Here is a 19,310-nt window from a genome sequence, read left to right as displayed (position 1 = left end):
AGAATTTGGTTTAGATCTTGTAGCCTTAATATTTTTTGACTTCCGCATCCCAGCTAGCCCTGAATTCAAATCTTTTGCCAGCCGTGGCCCGGCGGTCAGCTTCTACGTTAAACGTCTCCGCCTCCTTGAATTTCGTTTGTCATGTTCCAATAACAATAATAAAAAAGCAATCAGTGGGCAAATCTGTGAAGTTTTTCTTCTTCGAAATGATAGTGTTTAGGCGGGGTGGGGTGAGCCATAACCCCCACCCTCCCGAAAAAAATTCTAGCTTTGGCGCTGATAGTCACTACCATTACTAAATGATGAGAAAAATAAATACATATACGTTCTCTAGCCATGTGTACACATACATGCATACATAGGTACATAGCACGTGTACTTTATACACCTTCACAGAGTGAAATTGCTCCTACTATTTCCTTTGGTAGCATAAAGTTTGGTAAACTCAGGAAGCTGTTTTATTAGGTTTTTCGAAAGGCAACAGCAGTTGCGACTCCCATTATCTACACACCACTACCAAGCAAGCACACTCCATATCAAAGTGCAGCAGTCTGGTTTCATATATACTATTCTGTGGATCTGGATTTTATTTACTAAACCCACTCATCACAAGCAGTGCTTTATACTATCCCCCCGAGCAATGGGAGACCTTGTTGTCCAGCCCCGATCTGACGACCCAGCTCGCGCTGGCAGTCAGGGGCCAGGAGCTGCTGGATGCATATGGGATCTGCGAAGAAGGTTCCACCCCGTCTGGTGCCTGCGTGCACTAACCATTTTAATGGGCGTAGTAAAAGTTAATTCTCTTTCTTTGTACTATCTGCTCCATTGAGAGCATGTGAACGCGTAAGTTCGCGCAAGTTTTTTGGTAAGTTCGCAAACTTTTCAATACAAAACTAGTTACCCCAATACAATACAAATAAAGAAAACCGCACAAAATAAAGGAACAAGAAAGGAAACATGAATCCAGAGCTGTGTCTCTGGTCTCTTTCTAGTGTTCATTTTTCCCACTGTTTTATTTCTTTATTGATACTGTAAACCTCCTTTGAGGGTCATTACAGGAGGAGTATAAAACAAGAAAGCAATACACAACCACACGGGAGACATTAGGTTTTGTCGTGCCAGTAATAAAATTCTAGTGAGCGCTCAAACTCTTTAACAATCAAACTAGCAACACCATCACTGCAAGTCTATTCTACACTTAAGGAAAAGACAATGTCTAAGCCCATCTAGACGAGCCCAATAAGGCCTTATAGGGTCACTATAATTCAACCGAGCTTCTTGTTTGGGGGCAGGTTCTTTATATGCATCTTCGTTTATTTTCATTTGTCCCCTTATAATTTATAATTTAAATTTTTGCGTTAAGTTTTACCAAGAAAGCCTATCATTGTTAAAAGTCCACAAATGATTTTAGATCACGACAGCATTACAACTGTCGCTGTAAAATGTAATCACGTGAGGTGTTCCTTGTGTCACACCAAAGTCATTTCTCACCACTTGTAAGACTGCACATTCAAAGTCAAATATCCACGTGGCTGTCATAGACAGGGTTCCTACATTCCCGAACTTCTTCATTCTGTCCTTGACCACCTTGAGCAAGTTTTCATAGGCACGGATGTTGCAGGATTGCATGAGGGCATAGACAACGGGTTGTGCTTCTCCTTTCACAATGGAGTGAAATGTGTAAAATTGCCAAGGGCTGAGGAATTCCATGGGATTACATTTGTAGTTCCCGTCATCTAGTACATACTAAGCATCCTTGATTGTGCTGTGGTCCTTCACAGAAAAGGAGACCAGCATCCTTCTTCCATCTGTTCCATTCTCAAGCTGTTGCCTTTGATGATGTAAAAGTGCCCATTTCTGGTCAGGGCTCGACGTTTTGACACAAAACCATAGCTGCTGCTCAGCTCAGACTTGATCGCTTCCTGAATTCGTGTGGCACGCTTATCACTAGGCTTCGTTTATCAAAGTGTACAATCGTCGCACGCTCGTAGCATTGCCTCTAAAATTTTGCAGCCTTTAATGTCGCACTATGAATACCGAAAGCATGAAATATTTTATAAACAATGAATTTGCATAAAAACTACTTGTTTTTGATGTGCACGTCCCTGTCACTGCCGCTTTTCAGGACAATTTTCGGGATCAAAATGCGGATGCACCGCTGGTACATCAAACGCAGCCACTTCTTTGCAGTTTATGGCCCTTGGCACAGAAATTGGCCCTTCCCGTATTTTTTTACCCACTACCTTAGTACTTTGGATGGGTGTTTGCTCGGAGTTTTACGATATTTGTAAGCATGAAACCATAATCACAGTTGCTTGGCCAGTCTCTAGAAACAAGTGCAGATTTCGAAATAATGTGTCCTTTGCTCCCACAACACATGCAAGCCACACAAGGGTAACATTGTCAACAAAGCTTTTAAGTGGTATAGTTTGCACAACATTTACTTGCGCTGAGCCAGTTGCAAAAGGGTGAACAGGTAAGCGATAAGACATGTACAATCTTGGCAGTGCAATTTGCAGCTGATGGAGTAGACACCTGGGAAAGGCGACTGCCAGTTGTTGAGGTGGGCCACCTGCCCCATAAGGGCTGCGGCGGCACCCATGCCTGGTTGGGCAGGACCCGATCGCAACGGCCCCAAGGTGGTGCTCGAGCACGGAAGCAAAATCGGTCTCTTCAAGCCTGAAGTAAAATAAAAAGATGAGCTAGTCGGTGAATGTACATCATTTAATTAAGCGCCAACGATGTTTAGACAAGGAAGGGAACCCCGGACCACTGCTTGATACTTGCAACTGGAAAATTATAACCACTTAGGACCTAGCTCGGAGGCACGTGTACCTGCTGCACATGAGCACTGGCCCTAAGAACCAAAACAGGGCATCCCGCCCTGCCCCTTTTCTAACCCTTTCCTTGCGGATATTCCTTCATATGAATATGAACTGTTTCAGCTAGGTAGCTCTCATGTTGCGCGATCGTGTTTACAAAGCACTTCTGCCTTAAAAGCATTGTTCCCAAATGCGATCAGCCTTGTGCAGGGCCAAGTGCATGTAGGTTTTTCTTTTATGGATGACTAATTCTTTTCTGATGGAGGTGATAAGCAAAAACGCCCGTGTGTTCGAGATTTCGGCGCACGTTAAAGATCCCCAGGTGGTCAAAATTAAACTGGAACCAAAGAACTCCACTACGGCGTGCGTCATCGCCTGTGCAGCGTCGGCATGTTAAACCCTACAATCGATCAATCAAGGATGACTAATTCTTCCTTAAGCCCACGGCCAGATGCCATGGCCAGTCTGGCTCATATACACCCAGCCACAGCTCATGAGAATTCACTGCATGCAGCGGCTGCTTTCCAGGTAGAGGCAAAAAGAGAAAACACCTGTGTTGAGATTTCAGCACACATTAGAGACGGTCGAAATTAATCTGGAGCCCTCCACTACAGCATGCCTCATAGCCTAGGCTTACCTTCAGTGCGTTAAAACCCAAAATTTGAGAATTCACTGCACAACATCCTTACATGGAACAAGCTGAAACATTTGCCAGATAGTGCAGCTACGTACGTGCGCCAACATTTTCATCTTCGTCCATCCCGTTTCTAACCACCAAGCCTGAGCCGAAAAGCTTGACGCTCGTCGAGAAAACCATCTTTAGACCGAATCTGTCAGCTGTGTTTTTCAAGTGATGCAACCACACACGCGCAGTCAGTATGGCCACCACTTTGTTGCACTGCTCCAGTTGCTGCTTGGGAAGAATGAACCTTTTTATTTGTTTGATAAGACAGCCTGTAACATTACAGGAAAGGTCACATTCTTGAGCTGAATTACCTGCTGCTTAGAGCTCTGTTGCACCAAATGGTGACATAACTTGCTGACCTAAGATTTGAAGCACCATGGGGCTATTCTGTTCTTTTTCAGCTTTAAATGAATGAAACTGAAGCAAAGAGCGGCTTTCTTGACTGAGGCACGTACAATGAGCCCACTTGTGGGAAATTTTGAAGTGTCGTCAACTGGGAGCTCGCAGGTAAAATTTAATCCTTTGCCTGTTGGCCTGAAAGCATCCATAACCCCATTTCTTAATGATCCTGTTTAAACGCTGAGCCAGCCCCAGCACCGATATACCCCTTAGGACCCCCCCCCCCCTCCCACAAGCAAATCCAGCTGCTAAAAGAATCCCAGTATCCCGGTGGGGTCTTTTTTGACGTTCCCAAACTTCCACCTTAACCGTACTGTAGCAGAATTTGAAGACAAAGTCTACATACAGGGGCCAGGTGTGAGCCCAGCATCGGCGGTTGCCCCTGTTCTGAACAATTCCTTTTGTGCGGCGAGGAAATGATGACTGAAATCAGCGGTGAAGTAACAAGAGTTTGTCAGTTTCACAATTTTGAAGGTAACCGATTCAACTACAACATTCTGTGTTCCTTTGTAGCACTTATCCTGTTGCCTTTTATGTGTCTATCTTTATCATCATTGAGGGCCAACTGCACTCAAATTTCACCTCGACCAAATTTATTTTTAATATGTAGTAAGTACCACTAAATAAGCTGGGACACGAGTGGTAGCCCCATGAAACGGCTCGTTAATCAGTCACAAGCGCTTAAAAAATCTCCGCCGCAGACCACGCTGCACCTGCTGGCGGATCACATAAACAGCCATGATGCGCCTGTGACGCCCCGGCCGTCCGAGGCTTCTTCCTCTGGCTAGCCACGCAGCTGGAGAGCCGGTCAAGCTCTGCTGCGAACTCTTCACCCATTTGCTGCCCCGTGCGCGCGTAGAACTTGCGTGCAGGCTTGCTTCCGAGCTGCTGACCGTCCGGCTGCTCGCTGGCCTGCAGCAACGTCATTTTAATGGCGGCGCTCTCCTTGATTTCGGTTTCAAAATCAACGATTTTCGCTGACCACTTGCTGCGTCCACACGCATATTCCAGCTGTTGTATTTTGAATCTTGCTTTCTTTTTCAGCAGACTATAAGGAAATAGTGTTCTCAAGAGGTCGGACGTTTGAGTGCAGTTGGCTGTTAAACCATGTCCTCAAATTATATAACTGTTTACAGGAGCATCCTTGAAAAATTTGGGGTCAACCTGAAAATTCCTGGGCCTGTTTTACTCTTTGAGCAATTGGCCATATTGTGAACCACCTCCTAAGCTATGTACTGGATTTTCGACCTACTGAGTGAACTAATGCCTTTGCAGTAAAATGACACTAAAGGCTGAAAAATTTTTGTTTTAACTGAAAAATCACACATTTCATAGCTCTCCCTGATTCTGTTCGAAGCCAACAATGCCTTGTTTGAAGAGAAATAAATAATTAGTTTGCATTTCTCTGTGCCATTTTCCTTTTATTTTTTCAATGCGTTTCAACCCACACCACAGAGTGCCCAGAGCTTGGCTTTAATCGATCACCGCTATCTTCCTAAAACTTGTTCGTATTAGCTTTCACTTTCGTCGCACCCAATCGAAAGGGTCTTTTTAAGGCCATGTTGATGTGGCGGCATACAGCAAAATCGGCCCCCAGGCCCCCACGGCATGATGGCGCCAGTGAAGCTTTGCCAGAAATGCCCAGGATGTGCTACCCCCTAGGAATGGGTGTTAAAAATACACACCGCATTGGTCAAAGAAGTTTACAGCCGTCCAGTTTCGAGTCGATTGCATCAATATTATCTGCTTTTTTCCACTGGCCGTTTCATATATATATGCGCTAGTGGTCAATAGGTACAGTAGGCTTCCGTGTTCACCCACATGCACGCATCATGTGACTGCACTTATGCGCAGGTGAAACACTTCAATAAAGTCAACACTTAAACAAAGCCTACAACCTGCAGGGTTCATACAGGCTTCAAAGGCAAAAATTCAAGGGTTTTTAAGACCTTTCAACGAGCAGAATATACATTTTCAAGGACCCCATCTAATGTTTTATCTGGTATACTCTTTCAACCCAATGCAAAAGTCGTCGGTTACAAAATACCTAACTTAAGGCACTTGGTACAGCACCAGGTATTCTTTAACCCTTTCGCTGTCACTGACATACCGGTACGTTTTTGCATTTCCCCTCTGCAGTGTCACTGACATACCGGTACGTTCTCCATTGTGCGTTCCAAAATTCGCGCCATAGCGCAAAGCAGGTGCGCCTGGGTTGTTCACGCCATCTGTCGAATCTTTCTAGTAGCTCGTATTTTCCCTTGCTAGCTTTCTACGAAGGTATATTGAAGAGTACAGAGCGACCGCGTCCCCCGGTCATATGTGGGGGGCTTGGTTGCTCCACGCGCTGTTTCTGTTGGGATGAATGACCATGCGGCATGCATGCAATTACGCCTGGACTGTTCGCGCTATCTGTCAAATATTTCTAGTAGCTCGTATTTTCACTCGCAAGTTGCAACGGTATATGGAAGAGTACGGAGCGACCACGCCCACCTTTCGTTGCTGGGGGGCTTGGTCGCTCCGCGTGCTGTACTCTGTCGCAATGAGTGACCATGCGGCACGCATGCGATTACGGATGCAAGGGTTGTTGTACGATCCGCAATGAGTTTCTAGGATTTTTTTTATTCTGTTCCCGCGTCTGCTTCGGCACACCAGGTTAGCTCAGCGCGCCATTGCCTCTCCAATAGATCAAAAAATGACTCAATCCGCAGCTCTTCCTCGCTCATTTCTGTGTGTTGTGCGGGCTGCTGAAAGTGCTCCCTCCATGCACGCGGTTACTTTCGGATGGCTGACCGCGCAAGTCCTTTGACTGCAGACAGGAACAATAATTCTTCGATTTCGATCCGAATACAAGCCGAGCTAGGATTCACATTCTGAGAGTTTCTCACCCGAGGAAGGGGCGCGAGTTCCAAAGCGTCAGATTCTGATGCTGAAACGGTGGGGTCATTGACCCCGAAGTGTGCACAGCAAATTGAAAATATCTGGAAGATAGGCAATTTCTCACCTCTGCTCTTTCCTTTTTGACGCGCTACGTTCCGGACGCTATCATAGTCAAATAAATCCCTATGTTCCTTCCCTCATATTTCGGAAACCAAGCCGACACTAAGTGTGCGTCACGGCCAGAAACACCCGACAGTGAAAGGATTAAAGGAGCTACGACCTGCTGTCTTCATGTTCTGGCTTTTTAGCACAGACTCCCCCAATGACCAAGTGTCCAACGTTTTTCCGCATAGTTGGCATTCCACACAACTCACACTCGTTGGTACTGGGGAAAGCCTGTCTTTGTACGTGCCACGACTGCTGAAAGGTGCACTTTTCAGGTTTGACAAACTAACTATATCCACATCCACCATTTGCCGCGTAAAATCAAACACAAAAGGAGCATATGAGGCGTAGCAAACAAGCAATAAGTTTGTGTCCACAGGCTACGACGGAAGAAAGATACTACAGTCTACACCCGTTACAATGGACCGTCTTAATCCGGAAAAAAAACGTCCGCTGTAGCCGAAGTATGCAGTATCCGACTGGGGTGGGGGGTGGGGTGCTATGAGCCCTAAAGTGGGTACTTTGACCGATATTGCATATACAGTCGAACCCCACGATAACGAAATCCCGCTGGTACAAAATTCCCGCGGCAACAAAATATTTTCGCATCCCCGGCGAACGTCCATAGACGCCCATGTATTTTATATCTCGCGGCAACGAAACGTTTTTGGAAACTGATCCCGCGTTAACGAAATTTGGTGCAACTTTGGTCGGCATTTTACCTACCCACTGGAGGTTAACTGTGTCCAGAAAGTGCACAAATGCATTTTTTTTTTACTCAAAGTACGTAAACTTCTGCCACAGCACGCCTGAACGGCCGCCGCCATATTTGTTTACAAAAGACCGCGTAGCCGGCGGCCATGGAGGCAGCCTTGCAGTGGCACCACCAAGGGGCGACACATGGTGACTCAAGTCGCGGCTTTGGCTTGGGCTACGCTAGCCCACTACCGTTGAACAGTGCACGAGCGTTTGTTGTTTGTGTGCGGCGATCGGCATGTTTGCTCTCAGTAAGATGTCTTCGCCAGCCCAAAAGTGCAGGTTTTTATCGCTACGAGATAAGGCAGCCATCATCACCCAAGTCAGTGGCCCAAGTGGAGGAAGGGAGTATAAAGGTAGGATGGCACCAACGAGTTTGGAAATGCCTGCAGCTCGCTCAACCATTTTGAAAAGCAAGGATTCCACCAGTTCTCAATGGCGCACGTGCGCAAAACAAAACAGTGACGGCTGTGGCCTTTCTGGACGTCAACAAAGCGGTGCTCACTTAGTTTTCTAAACAGTATCGGTGCAACAAGGTGCCACTGTTTCTGGCAAAGTTCGTAAACAGAAGAAGCTGGGCTTTGTTTGCATGATCGGACATACTCGATGCTGAGGGCCAGGGCAAAAAATGTGCAGAGAAGGTGAACCCACGGAATGTTTTGGATGCGTTTGACACGATCTCGTTGTTCATAGGCGCGCATGGCGACTAGCAATGAACCACTTGTACAGTGAGAGCTGCACTGTGATGTTGGCTGCAAGGTAAGGCTCACGAAGTAATATAACCTACTCTAGGAAATAAATTTTTGGTTTGTTGCCAATTTTCCGGGAGTTTATGTTTCATTCTCGCGGCAACGAAATTCCCGCAAAAGCGAATATTGTGACTTTCCCCGGCGGTTTCTTTAATGCGGGGGTTTCGTTATTGCAAGGTTCGACTGTACATACGTACACTTTGTTCTTTCTACACGCCTGCAGCACCTCTGCACAGTGTTCGCGCAAAGGCAAAGAATTGCGTAAACACCATTTCCAAAGCTTAGCGCCGGCACTTGGAAAAGGCCTAGCGCATGCGGTCAAGCGTGTAAAGACGCATGATAAGCTGAGCAAATAAAGCAAGAGTATGACTAGGCGCAATTATTAACCGGCTATAAAACATCAGCCGTGGCCATCAGAATTAGCTAGGCTTTTTTAAACCTCTTCACGACGAGGCAGGTTTTCCTGAAACCGTTCGTCAAACAAATCAAAACGCTGCCTGACGTTCCCCCTAGGCAGCTTCCACATTTTTAACGATTTTAGTCTGGTTTTTAAAACAGCTGTTATGAAATAATCTGATGACGGACAGCTGTGAAATCGAAAGTTAGACCAGTTGGACTTGCGCACAGTTACCGGCAGATTGCACACAATGGATGGGAACCTAATAGCCATGGGAACCTAACAGTGGGCTGGGGCATTTCTTCCCTTTTTCACTGAATGGAACGGGAACGATGCATGTGTGGGAATAATAAAGACCAAACTCCACTGAACCCGAGTTTTTTATTATATAAAAAAAAACCTGACGAGGGCAGACTCGCCTACGGGTGCATCACTTCGCGTATTCGATAGCGCTGTTTTCAATCTCACCGGAGTCGCGTTTATCGGCAGCGGCCTTGTTCTTGACGGTAGAGCGGACCGTCTGCTTAGACAGGCCTGTAGTTCTGGCGATGTCAGCCTGTTTTTCCCCATGTTCGACAGCGTTAATTACGCTTAATTATCCGACAGTGAAATCAGCTACCCTGCCGCTCATACCGCTGGTCGCACAACAAAAAAAAAAGCCACTGGCACTGGCTTGACTTCAATGCGCCAACGACCCAGCTGCCAGCAATGTAGCCAGACATAACAGTTTTCTTGCCAAACTAAACAAAGAAAAAGCATATCGGGTGCCGGCCCCGTGGAAGTCCGCTTAAATATTCAGTGGAAACAACTTTCGCCTAAAATTTAGTCTGTTGTAGCCGACAGTCTGCTCTAGCTGGGTCCGTTATGAGCGGAGTGGACTCCATTTAAAATGCATAGGGACCAGACAAACCAACAGAAATGGTCTGTTGTAATCGAAAGTCCGTTGTTGCGGGATCCGCTGTAACGAGCGTAGACTGTAGATAACAGAACCCGGATTCCATTAGATTGTATCACGACATGGATTGGATTGAGAAGTTTTTGCTGCCAATGCTGCCTCATGCTTAAAGAAAATCCGCTGAATGTATTGTAATTTTGCATACTACACCGGAACCTAACTTGCATTTTTTTCCATGAGTTAAAACTTAAAATAAATGACAAACACGTTAAATTCTTGTGTCACCATGAAAAATCTTGTGTCATTCTTGTGTCACCATTCTTGTGTCACCATTATCACCATGAAAAAATCAATGGTTTTCAAGGACCGCTAAAACATTCCAGGACTTTCAAGGCCTTGAAAATGCCACTTTTAAACTCAAGGGTTTTCAAGGTTTTCAAAGACCCATGGGAACCATGACCTGGGCTGAAGCATCATATTTTAAAATGTTTGCTAGTCAACGTTTGTGTGATTTACAAAGTACATGACCAGTACAAGTTGCACACACCTATTTTACACTTACATGTCCCTGCCACAGTGTTTGTTTCAGAAGGAAGCTTTGGCAAGCTCCACCAATCCCGCTTCACCATTCACAATTTGGGACGACACAAATTGTAGTACAGGAAAACGAATGAAGCAGCGATACCTGCTTTTATACTTTTGACATCTTATCCATTAAAGGGGCCATAAAAATAAAACATAACATTGTTTAATTTGAAAGAACTAGGCTTCCCTAACTCACTCAGTTCCATTGCAACCACAAAAGACATTTTTAACCAGAAAAACGCAAAAAGCCATGAAAAAGTTACAAATTTCGCGCTACAGTAACGTGTTATGGGCAGGAGTGACATCATATGAGCTAGCACTAAAAACATAATTTTCAGTGTGTTAATTGCCTGTAAGTATTCAAATAATGCGATCAATTATAAAACTAGAGGCACCACTACAGTCATCAGTCATGTTTCTTGACAATGTGTTAGTTCAGCGGCCACCAATCGCACAAACAAGATTTTGTGACGTCATAGAAAAGTTGCTGAAAGTGGTTAGTCATCCCTGCTTCACATGTTTTCTTTAATATGTCCATTATTTGTTAGAAGTTCGTGAAAAAATTGGTATCACTGTTATTGGCAGAAAACAGTCTTTCTAACGAATTAAACTTGTATTTTGTCTTCATGGTTCCTTTAAACGGACCCTGCAACACTTACCATCGACTACTCGGAATGTGTTTTGGGGTACAGTCTACTGCCCCAGCAATCTCCTCCCGCAAGAATTATGAAAATCCGCTCACTATCACCAAAACTACGCGCGATGAAAAATCGCGCATAAATACTCCCTCTCAACTCAACCGCGGACAACGCGACAAAAGCTGCGCGCTCTCTCCCTGAGAGGGGGGCGGCGCGCAGCGTTCTGTTCGGCGGCCTTAGATATGTCACAGGCCGGGGAGTTTCGTCATTTTCCACGCAACGTGGACGGGTCTATTTCCGGTCTGGTGCCACAAAAAACCAGGCATGGTGGCCTGCTCGCAAGCAAGCGCTCAGGCTGGTAAGGCGTTTTTGGAGCAATAAACGTTTGTTGTCGCGTGGGCTCGTAAAGTGGAATATTTAGTTCGTCACTCAAACTCCGCGCGCACTCAAAACAAAAGAAACACCAAAAGCATGCGGACAGGTTCAGACATAGAAGAGGTTCATACACAGCGCCGACGACGGCTTATCGTCACAGGAAATGCCAGAATTTAGTCGCGAAGTTGACCAGCGACAACCAATAGGACAGCCAGGACAGCCATGGCCCGATTGACGTCGCAGAGGCCATGCCAGGGGTGCATAATGAGGAGAATTGAAGAGAGAGCGGTTGGTTTTTCCGCATCTTTCACGGCGATTTGCGCGCTTACCGCTTCACGTGCACGTGTAATATTTGGCTCGGGTGTTCCTGGAAGCCTAATCTAAACGTCGCGCAGGTTTACTTGCACTGCACGAAGAGTGTTGCAGGGTCCCTTTAATAAGTAACTACTGCCCCTGCAAGTGGTATATTTTCATTCACAACATTTTAATCTATAGATATATTCCAACTTGCATTTTTACATTTTTTTTAGTGAATAAAATGGTAGTCGAAAGTCTCTGTGTAGCACAGGTATTAGCTTTAGTTTTTTAAGACAATCTGTGGCCTAGTAAGCTTTAAGTATGTTCTTAACACATTGTCCATGCTCTCCTGGTGCGTAGTTATAGGTGTATTAAGCTGCTTAGTCAGACCGTCTTAGCACTTATACAGGATTATGGTCTGCTCTAATTATGCCATGCATTTACACTGACTGTCACGCATGTTGATGTTTATAGGGGTATTCACTGGCCGGCTTAATTAAGCCAACCCATACTCCCAGGGTCTGTCATTTATGCACCCCGTCTAACATCTGAACACCCGCATGACAGGGGAAATTTGTAAAGTATCCCCCATCCAAAATTTTTTTGCACACTGCCTGTGCTGTATGATTGGTCCGTTTTTGTGCACAGAGATCTATAGATAAACTTGTGGGGTGCAGAAAGTTCTATAATATGTCATATGTCTTTTTTGGTAGTAAATGTGTTAAGGTTCTCGTAAAAAGGCACGTGCAGTAACAAACCAAGCTAGTAGGCACCTTCGTATGTTTTTTTTTTGTAACTTGTCTTTAACTGCAGGTATAGCCAAACGGCTCTAACAGTCCACGGCCTGTAGGTGATTGCACTCAAGGGCAGCTGAATGGTATATGCGAGCAGCAAGGCAGCAAGACTATTTGGAACTGCTCGACTTGACATTTTTGCAAGAGGTGCAAGTCAGCCCAAAATAACGCTTCCTCCCATGGGCACTGGCAGGGAAAGGGGGTGAAAAAGCCCCACCCACCTCCTTTGATAAGGGCATCAAATGCACTTAAACTAATTAATAAACTCTACCAGGCCTTTTGTATTTTGCTTTTTGCTTTGCTCAAGTTTTTGGTTTTTACCCGTGTGTCTGTGTGCGCACACCCGTGTATGTGTACGTGTCTGCTCCAAGATGAGTGGCAGAACTCGACGCCAGTTCACCACTGTGTTAAGATGAAAGCGATCGAGTTCGCCGAGGAGAACGAGAATATGGTGACCCAGTGCCTCGGAAAAGAGTGTGCGGTACTGGCGAAGCCAGAAATGCAAGTTGTCAACATGCGACCAACGGAACAGATCATTCCATAGACGTCATGCGGAGCACCCCGAGTTGGAGAACGAAGTGGTGGACTTAAAATGGGAGCTCCATGCATGATCACTGCCCGTTACAGTGGAGGCCATCCACAACAAGCGTTCGAACTCATGCGCCAAGATGGCCTATCTAGGCAGGAGTTGTTTTATGAAGCGGGAGGGATTTGCTCTTCGTCCACGAACTGTCTACCTGCCAAAAACTACCGGACGTGCATGAAGTCATCCTTGGATGACTCTGACACCTCATACAAGTAACTGCAGCGAGCGTACTTAGTTCCTGTGATGGACGTTCGTCGAAAAAAATTATCCACATTGTGGGTGTGTTTCTCATGCACGTTTCTCAGATACGATGACATACTGAGTAAGCAAGTCCAGCACAATAAGGAAATAGGTAGCCTGAAGAAGCGTACTTGAAATGGAGACTAAACCTGTGACGCTGATGAAATACAACAAGTGAAAACTTCACTTAATGACATCTACTGATGCAGCAGAAAGTACAACATCGATGTTCATGAACTTGCTGCATCTGAAGACGAGAACCTGTTAAAATAGCTGAACTGGGCAGGTAACCCTATCTGTCCACCAGAATTGGTTGCTGGTGACATAGAGGCTATTTGCCGACTTCTTTCCAATGTTGGTGAAATACCAGGAATCATTGTTCGTTTCGCAAGGCTGTTTGAGAAGTGGCTAGAAGCACGGAAAGTCCTCAAGGATGATAAATCGCCAGTACCGATCACCGAAAACATGACTACACACAGTAGAGACTTGCTTCACTGCACGCATGAGTGGGAGACGGCAAACTGCTACAGGCTTTCTTGGCAAAAGTACGAAAATTGGAGGGTGATCATGCCATTGTAATTCGTTGTCAAGATGATCTCTTCCAACTGCTTCCCAGCTGAGAACTTTCTGTGCTCTACTTGTGCTTATTGTTTCTTTCCCATGGACTTGTTTTAGATATGCTAACTGTTAAGATGGCGACAGAAAATTGTGTCTGTCGTGGTTCCTGTTGTTTTCGTATTGTCATTGCCTTCTTTCGTGCATTCCTCCTGAGCATTTTGCTGATACACACCTTTCCTTGTATCAACATTCCTTCAGTTGCACTTTCAAGAAAATAAATTGATTACCCCAACGTCACAATGTAGTGGGCAGAGGGACTTGTCCTTTTTGTCCTTGCGTTTGTCCTTGTAAACCTTCTCATTCTCTGTGACTACATATACTTGTTATCTCCTTCAAATAAAAGTTTAGCTGTAGTCAGCACTGTGTTCTGTCTTTCTTCCTTTATGTGTCCTTGTTTCTATGCACTGCAAACGGCCCTTTGAAGGAACATTACTCATGAACCCACTTGTGAACATCAAAATGCGCGTTCTGCTGGGGGCACCACCTGCTATGCTTATTTATTCACTTGGTTGAAGGATAATTTGCTATGTGTGCATTCATATATTTATGCCAGTTTTACGGCACTGCTTCATGGGTAAAGCAATGAACAGCTCTTGCTCGATATTTCTGTGCTACGGTTAAAAACTTTCAAGAGCTGCACTATGTGCGTCTTCAGTGTAAAAATCTTCCATATGTTCACACGCGAGAATAGTGTTATTGTGCAGGTGACCATCCAGTGTCAGCCACTTAACACCAAAAAAGAGAAAACTGCATGGAAACTCAGAACTAAAATTTGCACATTTTCTCCTGGGTTTAACTTGTTCCCCAATTTTCTAATAGCAAAACTTCAGCAACAACCAATTTTTCGCACAGGCCCTCTAAATGTTGTTTTAACAAGGTTTGGCACTAATACTTAAATGTGTGCAGCAATATCAAGCATTTCAGAGTACCTTTTCGGGATTCAAACAATGCAGACACACTCAACAGTTATGAACACAAAGGAGAAGAATGTACAGAAACAATTAATCACCATCTAGCATAAATAGCATTCCTCACCAGTTCGGGCCTGACATTCTGCCAACTGGGACCTCAAGGTGATGTCCCATGCCAGGTGGCACCAACCGCCAGTGCTCTGGTCACATCAGCTTCCCCATTGCTTGGTCAAAATAGGTCACTCCTGCACAAACATACCTTTGTGGCACATAAGAACAAAAAACTGCCCAATTTTTACATCACGTACAGTGATAGCGACTGATCTGCCAATTCATCATCGCACCAACTACAAAATTCTCAGGTGAAAAATATCCCTTCTGGTTTCATCTGGTTCCAGTTCAACTGGTTTATTGGACAATTCCCAGATGAAACCAGTAGCCACTGGAACCAGTAGGACCAAACCAGTAGTTCTGGGGCCAGTAGGACAAAACCAGTAGGACTGGGACCAGTAGGGGTAAACCAGTAGCATCTGGGACCAGTAGTGTTCAAAACCAGTAGCAACTGGTCGTAGTCCTTGTGGACCAGTGGCTACTGATCGACAAAAACACAGATGATTCTCAGACAGGGCACTATCAGAAGGCACATGAAAGATAAACTGCTCAGGAACATTTCAGTCCCAGATGGGAGTGATTGTAGCCTAGTTGGAATATAACAGAAATCATTCGCAGCTCATTGCAAGCTAGTGCCAGTCATGATTTATATTGAAGCAACAAGTACGGCAAATAAACTAAAACATTTTATTAGGTTGATAAACTTCAATACTACAGTTTCGAAACAAGCTGTGACCTGTTCCTTCCAAAGCAGGATGGCTGGGAAGTGAATAAGATACACAATGTTTAAATATACACGTGGTCCTACCTTCGCGGCCTAGCGAACAGCAGACCTCAGGACATGGCACAACAGTAAGTGCACAATGACGCTTCTTCGGTGCAGGATGAATGTATAAGGAAGCACTTGTTGTGACTGCACAGCTGCAACACTTCTGCAAACCACTTGAATAAAAGTGGCTTGGAAGCACAAATGAAGACTTTCATTGTCCGCTAGAACCACATTGAAGAATCCTCATCGAAAATATAAGCACCAACAAACCAGCGCCGCGATTACTCGACTAGGTGATGCTGTCGCTCAATGAATAAATTGTTACTAACGATGCAGTTCACTCGTTTAAGGTACAGACCAACTTGCACTCTTTGTAACTCGGTGAACTGGACTTGCAGCGCAGTCGTGCTTCACCGCCATTTTGAATATGCATTCGGCTTAGCTTGGTTCGGCATGACTTCAAAAACAACTCCTTTAAGACAGTGTTGCCAGCAGCGTTATGAGGTCGACTATTAGTCAAGTTTTTTTCTGCCTTACAAGTTCTTGTCGCCTTGCGATATCCAACATTTGTGCTCATTGGGTGTATTATGTTGGCCAAGTATTCACTGGTGGCCGGGAGAACATTACGTGTAATAAAATTATGTAAACGCGGCGCAGAAAAAAATTCACCTAAATATTTTATTAGCTGCATGAACTGCATTTAAGGGAACATTTTAGAGCTGCTCAGGCCGTAGCAGGCTAAATTTGTGCCTGCCCAATGCAATTAAAATTCAAATGTGTAATCAAACAGCTCTCTTCTAATACGATGATTGATTCACAACCAATTGCGGTGTGCCAAAGTTGCGAATTATCATTCAATAACCCCGCTGAAACTCTCTATCCTTGTAAAAAAAGCATGTTGGTTAAGAGACATCGCCATAAAAGGTAAAAGTTATAGTTGCTTGAGAATGAGGGCCCAAACACTGTTTTATTAGCAGAGTTCTCAACAATAACCGGGACGTAACTGCAACTGGAACTATATTTTATCCCAAATACAAAAATTTACATGACGTGTAACTTCAATTTAAAACAATAACCTATCACCTGGGACCAGTTGAAACCAGTTTGATGTGGTCCCAATTGAGACCACATGAAACCACTAGCACACCAGGCTGTTGCAACTGGGACCAAACTTGAAACAGTATTCCTGGTAACTGGGCCCAGATGAAACCAGATGTGTATCAGGCCATTGCAACTGGGACCAGTTTGAATTAGTTGTCCAGAAACTGGGACCAGATGGAACCAGTAGCACACCGGGCCACTGACAACTGGGACCAGTTCAAACCCAGATACACGGTAACTGGGACCAAATGAAACCAGTAGCAAACCAGAACACTGGCAACTGGGACCAGTTGAAACCAGTAACCGAGTAACTGGGACCAATTGAAACCAGATGCCCCACATGTGGGACCAGATGAAACCAGAAGAAAACCAGTAGGGCATTTTCACCTGAGTTGAAATTGTGACCAGCCAGACTGCTTCGTACCAACCACTAAATCAAAATAACATGTCCTCGGGTATCTTTGCTTTTGATATCTGGTCACAAATATCCCAGCATACATGGTAATTAAATTGTGTGCTTTTTACAACAACAAACGTCTATACTCCTCTTATTGGAGTTTGCCCTAATTGGTAAGTACCCTATGCAAGTTCCAGCTGTGTCCCCAATATAACCCTTTTTCACCCCTTGCCTGCATAAGTCATTTACTGATAAACATAATATACAAACAGATTCTATCAAGTTCATTGCAGGCTATTGGTAGGTATGCATGAGGTGTGGCAGACAAGTAACGATACTTGCATTTGTTTTTTTAAATAAACATTACCTCCCCCAAAAGAGTTCCTGTGGGTGGCTACACACTAAGGTTTTGCTGGAGTGGTTTTTGGATAGTTTTTTTTAAAATGCCATCCAAAATACCGTGTTTACTCAATTCTAAGCACCCCCTTTTTTCCCCGATCACAATGCGACCAAAGTGAAGGGGAGCTTACATTTGAAAACTCAAAAAAGACCTCCCCTTCCCCCTTTTTTCCCTGGAGTATCTCTACAAGACAGGCACAAGGAACGTGTTATTTGGCAAACATTAAAAAAAAAACAATAGCTACAGACGGTGAACATACCGCTTACATCTGATACTCTGTCACTCTCACTACCTCTTCAGTCCATAGCGCCACTCGAGCCACCACTCCCAGTATTCCCCCCCAGGTCATCTTCAATTCTGTTGAACTGGTTTTTAATCGAATGCTTCTTGACCACATCAGCTTGGGCCCACTTCCAGCCTGGCTGTGCATGAGAAGCTGGAGACTGCGCTGCTCCAAAAGCTCCGGCACAACAACAGAGCGAGCAAGCACGCTGAAAACGGGGAGTGCCTATAGGTTTGCATGCAAATTTTTTTTTTTTTTCAAGTTTCTTCCCAGAAGTAGGGGAGGTGCTTGGAATCAGGGGGTGCTTAAAAAGGGGCCATACAGACAAAGCACAAGTTTGGTTCATTCGAAAGATTACCTTGTTGAATCATACTGACACCACTTTCAACGTAAGCTTTGCTCAAATAAGCTACCGTATTTACCCGATTCTAACCCGCACTTTTTTTCCGGAAGAATAGCCCGAAAAATCGCATGCGCGTTAGAATCGGATACGAAACTGAAACTTCCGAAACAGCAGAAATTTCATCCCACCCATCGCCATCTCAAGATGGCGCCAAACCTTTTAGCAACGATTTTTCGGACGCAGGAAGCACAGGCGCCTAGGCTTTTCTATCGGCATTCTCACAAATTGTCAAATCGTTCCACTTGCGCGCTTGATAATAGCAATGGATGCAGCGGCTCTCACGTTCACAACGAGCGGTCGGTTGAAGCGTGCGCCTCTGGAGAAGCTTGCGGGATGGGCGTGCGAGGCGTGGGCCACGATCCCATCGACCATGGTTGAACATTCGTTCAGAAGTGTGACATCGCGAATGCGCTTGACGGCACCGAGGACGAGATGTTGCGGTCAGCTGAGAGCGACGAGGAGTGAGTACTTTGGGAAGTAAATCACCTGTTTCTCTCGCATTCGTTTGTCTGGGTCAAAAAGTTCCGTGCGCGTTACAATCGGAGGTGCAAGTTTTTTCGTTTTTTTTTGCAAGGAAAATCGGGTGCGCGTTAGAATCGGGTAAGTACGGCATATAATTAAGAAAAAATGGAATGGCCATGCGACTCCCTAGCTCATTTCCCCGACTACAACCTATGACGGAATATGCACAGCTGTGCGATTGGCTGAGGCTGGTAAAAGCAAACGCAAGTTAGGCAGGGCTTATAAGCTTGCAGAATAAGTTATTTTCACTTAAATGTAATGCATATTCATTTTATAGCAGAAAGAATGGTGGGGTAAGCAATGCAAGTTACGAAAGTACACGTAAATATAGAAGTACCACTGCATACGGCCGTTAGTACAGTGCGCACCATGCTTGTTATAGATGCACAGCAGTACGGTGCTTTGGGGTTGTCTCACATGACACGTGGCCAATTGGCATAAGCAACATTGTCTTACGAGACCATGCTTGTCGAGCATACCCCATGTTTCACAAAACGATTACTACCTACTTTTAAAAAAAAACAAGCCAGGT

The 19,310-nt window shown here is 44.9% G+C and overlaps 1 long non-coding RNA gene across 1 annotated transcript in view; it reads right to left on the bottom strand.

The window, feature by feature from the left end:
* Window positions 1–823: 823 nt before the first annotated feature.
* Window positions 824–19,310, bottom strand: part of LOC144140617 (uncharacterized) — a 34,682-nt gene continuing 16,195 nt past the window's right edge. Inside the window, exons 4-5 of the long non-coding RNA XR_013316357.1 lie at window positions 14,917–15,037; window positions 824–2,679 (exon numbers count right to left, since the gene is read on the bottom strand). This is a non-coding gene — a long non-coding RNA (uncharacterized LOC144140617). The remainder of the gene's footprint in view (window positions 2,680–14,916; window positions 15,038–19,310) is intronic.

This window comes from Haemaphysalis longicornis, unplaced genomic scaffold, assembly GCF_048455015.1.
Source record: "Haemaphysalis longicornis isolate Haplotype H1 unplaced genomic scaffold, Haemaphysalis longicornis Haplotype H1 scaffold_1, whole genome shotgun sequence".
Classification (NCBI taxonomy): domain Eukaryota; kingdom Metazoa; phylum Arthropoda; class Arachnida; order Ixodida; family Ixodidae; genus Haemaphysalis; species Haemaphysalis longicornis.
The sequence above is the reverse complement of the archived record's forward strand: the minus strand, read 5'-3'. Positions and strand labels throughout refer to the sequence as shown.